This window comes from Canis aureus, chromosome 9, assembly GCF_053574225.1.
Source record: "Canis aureus isolate CA01 chromosome 9, VMU_Caureus_v.1.0, whole genome shotgun sequence".
In the NCBI taxonomy this organism is placed as follows: domain Eukaryota; kingdom Metazoa; phylum Chordata; class Mammalia; order Carnivora; family Canidae; genus Canis; species Canis aureus.
In genome coordinates, this window is record NC_135619.1 from 46,832,352 (window position 1) to 46,840,345 (window position 7,994).

The following is a 7,994-nucleotide window of genomic DNA, read 5'->3' on the forward strand; positions in this document are numbered from 1 at the left end:
TATGATAGTCACAGAGAGAGATAGAGAGAGAGAGAGAGAGAGAGAGGCAGAGAAGCAGGCTCCATGCACCGGGAGCCCGATGTGGGATTCGATCCCGGGTCTCCAGGATGGCGCCCTGGGCCAAAGGCAGGCGCCAAACCGCTGCACCACCCAGGGATCCCCAAATTGTTGCTTTTAAATTGCATTGCATTGCATTTAATAGAGACAGTGATTAGCATAACAAATTATTTGAAATACATTGAAATTTTCTTTGTGATCTATAACTCTTATCACACAATATTTGTGATGCTCCTTTCAATTTTGAAGTAACAGATGGTCTCTGTTTTTTTGGTTCAAGTTTCTATATCCAAACAAAAATACCATGAATGGTGCCCGGCATGTAAGTTCTTAGTAAGTATGAGCTAATAGTATTACTATCTTCTATTTTCTCATTTTTTTTCTACATGGTCTATCCACTTGTGATAGGGGCTGTTAGAATCTCCTGCTAGGTTCAGGCATTTATAGTTCTTCTTGTAATTATGGCCATTCTTGCTTTCCACAACTGGAGGCCATTTTACTAAGTATATATATTACTGTATAACAAATTACCCCCCCCCCAAACTTAATGGCTTAAAACAGTAAAACACATGTATAATCTCACAGCTTCTGAGTCTGAGATTCAGACATGGCTTAGGGGTTGGTGGTTCTGGTTTGGGGTCTCTCTGTGGGTCTTCTGAAAGTGTGCCCAGGGCTGGAGGACTGGTTGCCAGCTTACTCATGTGGTTGGCGGTTTGGTGCAGTCTCTCTCCCTGCAGACCCCTCCTCAGCTACTGGAGTGTCCACACGGTAGCTGGCTTTCCGCAGACCAAGTGATTCAAGAGTGTGCAAGCTGTGATGTCTTTTATGATATAGCTTTGGGGGCCACGTTCTGTTAACTTCACCACATGCTAGTCATTAGAAGTAAGTTTCTAAGCTCAGCTCATATTCAAGGCAGGGGAGCTAGGCTTTATCTTTTGAAGGAAAGGGGGTTAAAGAATCTGTGTGCATATTTTAAAAAGTGACTCAGCTATGTTATTCAATCTACCAAGATTTACGATGTCCTCTTTTTTTTTTTAAGATTTTATTATTTATTTATTTATTTATTTATTTATTTATTTATTTATTTATTTATTATTTTTTTATTTATTCACGAGAGACACAGAAAGAGAGAGAGGCAGAGACACAGGCAGAGGGAGAAGTAGGCTCCATGCAGGGAGCCGACGTGGGACTTGATCCCGGGTCTCCAGGATCACACCTAGGGCCGAAGGCAGGTGCCAAACCTACTAGCCACCCAGGGATCCCCCGATGTCTTCTTTTCTTTTATTTATTTATTATTTTCTTTATTTTCTTTTTAAATTTTTTTGATGTCTTCTTTTCTTAATGGCATATTCCTTTATTATGTACTGTTCCTCTTCATCTTTTATTAATTTTTTAATGCCATATGGTTTATTTACCTAAGTTATGTTGTTAGCCAGTCTTTCATCCCTTTATTTTCAATTTCTTTTTTTTGGTTTTGTTGAAGGTCTCTCTTATAAGTAGTGTTTTATTGGATTGTTAAGACTTTGATCTGATCTGATAAATTCTTTTAATATCTCAGTTTATTATGTTTATCTTTTATAATTATTAATACATTTGGATTTATTTACACCATCTCATTTTGTATTATCTTTTTAATATTCTTCCCTTTTACCCTGATTTTTGTCTGGATTGAAAACGTTACCAATTTTCTATAACCTCTATTTTTTTCTTGTCTGGTTGGGAAGCCATGAAATTGTATTTCCATTCTTTTAAAGGTCATCAAATTTTTCTTTAAAAAATTTGAAGTGATGGGCAGCCTGGGTGGCTCAGCGATTTAGCTCTGCCTTCAGCCCAGGGTGTGATCCTGGAGACCCAGAACCAGTTCCACGTTGGGCTCCCTGCATGGAGCCTGCTTCTCCCTCTGCCTGTGTCTCTGCCTGTCTCTCTGTGTGTCTCTCATGAATAAATAAAATCTTTTTAAAAAATTGAAGTGATTATTTCCATTCCCCCAAATATTTCATAGACCTTTGCCTGTTTTGAGATTTTAAAAAGCTCTACTTTAGTTATAAATGTCCAATTTTATTGGTTTGTCATCAAAGAATGCAGTCCGAATGGTAAGGATCCTTTGGAATTTGTAGCTTTATGGCTTACTATATTGTTTTAAATGTTGCATTTCTCAAAAGGAATGCATATTTATTTTTTCCAGGTACAGGGGATTATAGATAGCTAATAGCTCAGTCTTCTTAGTTATGCTGCTTGACCATAGAGGAGTATGGTAATATTTCAAACTACATTCATTGACCTGCTAATTTCCCCCTGAAGCTTTGTCATCTGTTGCTTTCCCTAGTCCAAGATGCTCCCCTGCACTATCACAGACACATGGCATGTTGATTTTTCAGTGTTTACTTAATTTTAATGCCAAGCTCTGTTCTCATTTGCTGCATTGGGAGTTTGTTACTCAGGCATCTAGTCCTCTTTCAAATTACAATAAGAACTCTGGTTGAGATTAGAAATGGGTTTGGATTCATAAATGGGTGGTCAGGAACTGGTAATGGATAGGGTAGTAAGGGACAACCTGTTTCAGAATGTTTGAGGAGCTTTCTGAAGTCTGTGACCTACGACCCATGTAGAGAGACTATGTGCAAGGCAACTTGTCCACTGGGTGGCGATCTAAACATATACTTCGGAGCTCATTTCTATCCATTCAGCTTGGGCAAGAGAAACATCCCAGGAAAATGAGTAAGGAATGGGGGATTTTTCAGTGAAAATGAGAGGTCTATATCCAACAGTGTGTGCATGCATGCATGTATGTGTGTGTACCAGGACCAGGAACTTACAATAACAGTTGGCCTTTTTTTTTTTTTTTTTTAGCAGTGATAATCAACTCAGAGGATAAAACAAATGGTTTGGTTCATTGATTCATTGGTTTGCTTATTTTGTTCATTAATTCTGAAACATTTCTTCATGTTTTTTTTCCCTTTTTGTGAAAAAACCCTACCCAAACATTGATGTACTTAATCTATTACTTCCTTCTGTAACGTAATATTAATGTTTTATTTTAAATTTAACAAAGATGATTTTATATTTCTGCTGCTGAGAAATGTCCCGCATTGTTTTAGTTGTTGAAAGAAAAAAATACTGAGTTGATATGTTTGTTATCACCCCCACCCCCTCGCCTTGTTGTTCATTTGGTATACTTCTAATTTGTTCCATGCAGCCACTTTGAAACATAATTATGAAGATTTTATTGCTGTGTTGAAAATGCTTATAATATGGCAGGCAACAAAAGAAAGGCATAAAAATAGAAGATAGTCTGTCATTAGAGCTATGTAGAAATATGTGCACATATGGTTGTAGGCTGGAAGTGGATGATGGAAAAATAAACATGTGATTTTCTTAGGGGATTGGAGTTGTGTATGGTTTTTCTCTGTTACAAACCATACGCTGTTGCTATAATAATTTGATAAGGAATAAAAACATGAAGCCAAAAAATATGTATTTTGATATACAAAGTTTAATACAAGAAAAACTTCATTGTCTGCGTTTCTTTTCTGGCCATTTTTAGTCTTTGTTTCATTCCATGATTCTTGATGAAAATAGTTTTGTTGTAGAGAGAAGGCTGCTGTTAAAAACTGATCTGCTCTGATGGTCAAATGTCCTAGGTCTGCCACTGCCAGCCGCCTGGGTTTCTCCTCTGCCAATTGGGACTAATGAGAACAGGACTGTTTGAGGGTTAAGCTAACGATGTGCATTAATTAGTTGAAATAATCACTTTATATGCAGTCAAACTTAAATGCATTAAATTAAAAAAGCCTGCCAAAGCAGAGGCACGCATCTCCCATTTGAAAGCGTGAGCCAGAGACTTTTCTCTGAACAGCACCCCGTGGCCAAAGCCACCTGCAGGAGGGTGGAAACAGGGAAGGCTTTGTTGCGGGTGCCAGGGGTGGGTGGTGGGGGAGGCCCCTCTTGGCCTCCCTTTGTCACTCTCCCTGCAGCTGTCACAGTGAAGGTGCCGGTTTTGCTGCCACCTGGGGCCTGGAGACAACAAGAAAACTAACTCTCTGTGTCCAATCAGCTTGGAAGTCAAAGCCGGAAAAGAAGAAAGTTGGAGGCTGCAGAGGAAGGATGGCTCAGGGTAGCCTCTCCCTTCTGGACAGACAGGTCTGGGCAGGCGAGAGCTCTGCAGGTGTCAGTCAGGTAGGCGGGCGGGGCCTTGGGGCTTCACACCTGGTGGGTGTCATTGGCCGTGGTGCCCTCGCTCTCAGCCAGTCCAGGTTCACTGGGCTTCTCCTGAGTGGAGGCTGGTTGGGGTTCTGTTCCCAGGACTTCTCGTCCCTACCAGTGACGCCTTCTCAGAGAGCTCTCTGGGCCTCTGCACATGACCCAAATATGCCTGTCTTCATCACTCTGAGGATGGAGAAAGCCCATTTTAGAGATGAGGAACCTGAGGAGGGCTTTATGATCTTCAGGGTGGGGGAATACCTTCAACCAGCAGGGGTTTCTTTCTATGGTACAAATAGCTTCTTGTTCTGGAAAATGTAAACAGCATAGAGCTCATTGAGTCATTAAGAGTGGGAGCCTTGGTTTGAAGAGGAAGGACTCAGTGTATCAGGGGTTAGATTGTGAGCTCCCTAAGGAGGAGGACTGGCCGGGTCATCTCTGTCCCTCGAGGTTCAGCACAATGACTGTCTTGTCATCCTTGGGAATTCAGAGGGAACAGCAACCACCATTATGCCAGAAATTGTATGGGAGCCCTCCGTGTATTTCTGTGAAGCAGTGCTCTCACTCTTCCCTTCCTACAGATAGGCCGCTGGGGTCTAGAAAGGGCAGGTAATTTGTCTGAGGTTAGGGAGGAGCTGGGGCTGAAACTGCATCTTTCATGAGCATCCGGACTGACTGTGGAACAGGTGGTCCTTTACCTTGACAAATACTGTCTTAAGGGAGGGTGCTGGGGGGGACCTCGGAGTCTCCTTTCTAGAAAGTCAAGAAGATGTACCCAAGTCTGGTTTGACCACACTTGGGCTCGGTGGTCCCAACCCTTAGACAAGGCCGGTGGCCTGGGGTCAGGAACTGTAGTTCCTCCTCCTAGCTCTTGCTAGCTAGCTGTGTGACTTTGGGTCAGTCAATCACCTTCTCTGGCCCTGAATTCCTTTATCTGTAAAGTGAGAGGATTTGGCTAGTTCAGCTATTTTTGAGGCTTTTTTATTTTTTAAGGTTTTATTTGTTTATTTGAGAGAGAGAGAGAGAGAGAGAGCGCGCATGAGTTGGGGGAGGGGCAGAGGGAGAAGCAGGCTCCCCACTGAGCAGGGGGTCCCGACGAGGCAGGCAGCCTAACACGGGGCTCAATCCCAGGACCCTAAGATCACGACCTGAGCCAAAGTCAGACACTTAACCGACTGAGCCACCCAGGCGCCCCAAGAGTTTATTTTTAAGTAATCTCTATACACAACAGAGGGCTTGAATTCACAACCCCAAAGTCAAAAGTCGTACACTATTACCCACTAAGCCAGTCAGGCACCACTCTAGATGCTTTTTAAAAAAATATTTAAATTCGATTTGCCAACATATAGTAATAAGACCCAGTGCTCTCACCCATTGTGTGCCCGTCACTCCAGATGCTTTTAAACAAGTCCTCAAATACAAATTTTTAGGTGAAACTCCCTAATTAATAAGTGCTAGCAGTAACAATTTTGCTTTTAGACCAAATGTTAGGAATTTATTATTTTGGTTTAGAAATCCTGCACAAGCAAAGTAAAACAGAAAGAAACAAAAACAAAACACACACAAAATTTCTGTAAAGCCAGAAATTTTAGCTCTCTATGTACATGATCAATTCTTGTTTCTTTTACTGTTGTTGTTTCCTTGTTTTCACCTTGGCTGACCCTCCTACAACCACTCAGTTCAGCCGAGTCACACAGCCAGAAAGGCTAGAGGAGGTTGCATGTTTGTTTAACTCACCACCAGGCCTCTCTTCAGCCCAAGCACCTCTTACTCACTTCTCTGGGTTACTGTGCAAGCACACGTTAGTGGGGTAGGTGTGGGGCACAAAGGGGACCTGAAGCAAGAGTGAGTGGAAAAAGTTCCCTGTGAAAACATCCTCCACTTCATCCCCACCCCAGAACAAGATGCATCCTGGGGCACCCAGGGTCTGCCTCCAGTAAGTGCAGACACAGGACCCAGGTGCTAATGACAGGCCAGCGTACCCAAAGCCTGAGCAAGAGGCAGGAGGAAGCCAACCACGTGGTTCCCCAGGAAAAGAACTAGGCATTGGCACAGAACAGTGGGCTCACCCTCTGCTTGCCCTCCACAACCCTCTCTGCCTCCGTGCCTGTCACCTTATGGTAGCTTTTCTTTTTTATCTATTTATGTATGTATGTATGTATGTATGTATGTATGTATGTATTTATTTATTTATTTATTATAGTCACACACACAGAGAGAGAGAGAGAGAGAGACAGTGACACAGGCAGAGGGAGAAGCAGGCTCCACGCACTGGGAGCCTGACGTGGGACTCGATCCCGGGTCTCCAGGATCACACCCTGGGCCAAAGGCAGGCGCCAAACCGCTGCACCACCCAGGGATCCCTATGGTTGCTTTTCTAGAGTGAGGATCACCTACCCTAAATCTTCTTATTGGTCTCCTCTTCCAATCTGGCTACTTGCCTCAAATGAACTTGAGTATTTGTTAATCTCCCCAGCCCTGGGTGCGGTCTCAGCGACCGACAGGCTGTCAGAGCACATGAGAAGCTGTTTTTAAACATTATTACAGGGAATTTCAAAAAGGCATAGCATAGAAATGAGTTCAACAAACCTCCACGTACCTATTTCTACGCTTCAACAGTTAGCTTCTATCAATTTTATATAATCAGCATAAAAATTTGGATACTTTTTTAAAACGAGGGGTTGAAATTATAGTCACTGACAGGAAAAAATATTCCTCGGTTACAGAAAAAGACATTTTCTAAACAATTAGTAGTCAGAGCAGCACATTCCTGATCCTGTTGAAAGGCATCTTCAGGGGCACCTGGGTGGCTCAGTGGTTGAGCATCTGCCTTTGGCTCAGGTCGTGATCCCAGGGTTCTGGGATCGAGTCCCACATTGGGCTCCCTGCATGGAGCCTGCTTCTCCTTCTGCCTGTGTCTCTGCCTCTCTCTGTGTCTCTCATGAGTAAATAAATAAAATCTTTTAAGAAGAAAGAAAGAAAGGCAGGCATCTTCAGACTTTTGGAACTGCAGATTAACCACAAGATAAATTTGGCCAGCTGACTATCGCTGAGGACTTGGTGGTATGTGTGGCCTGTCCTAGTGGCTTATTTTAGGAAAGATCTTGTCCAGTTTAGAGGGACAGGGTGAGGCAGCCTCCAGCCCTGTTGATACACAGCTGTCACATGCTTCAAGGCATTTTGCAACCCCCTGTCCTCTTGCTCAGTGTGGTGTTTCTGGTTTTGAAGAGACTACCACAAGGAGAAAAAACTTCCACCAGGTCTTCAGAAACACCCCAAATGGAGTTCAAAAATGATAAGCCCTCCCTTAAAAATTGTGATGCCTAAATCTATTTGAATAAGATGTTTGTGGTATATTCTTGCAAAGTGGGGGGAAAAAAAGTTATCACCCTGCTAAAGGGTAATCCTAATTTTGATTTGACAAAAGACCATATGCGTAGGGAGAAAGCCAGAAAGAATGCTGACATGTTGGTGGCATATGTGGGGGTCTCCTTCTGGTGATATTTAGATTCTTCTGGTTTCTCTGCAGAGTTTGTTTCTTTTTCTTTCTTTCCTGACGAGATGCATATAGAAAAATAAGCAGTTTGTTTAAAATGAATTAAAACACTCAAAATTAAGAAAATGTTCTATTATTAATCCCAACATCACTGCATTTGAAAGCAAGGAGTGTGACCGGTGCTACACTCAGAGAAGGAAGGTCATGGAGCTGGTAAAACCTGTCTGTCGAAGATGTTGAA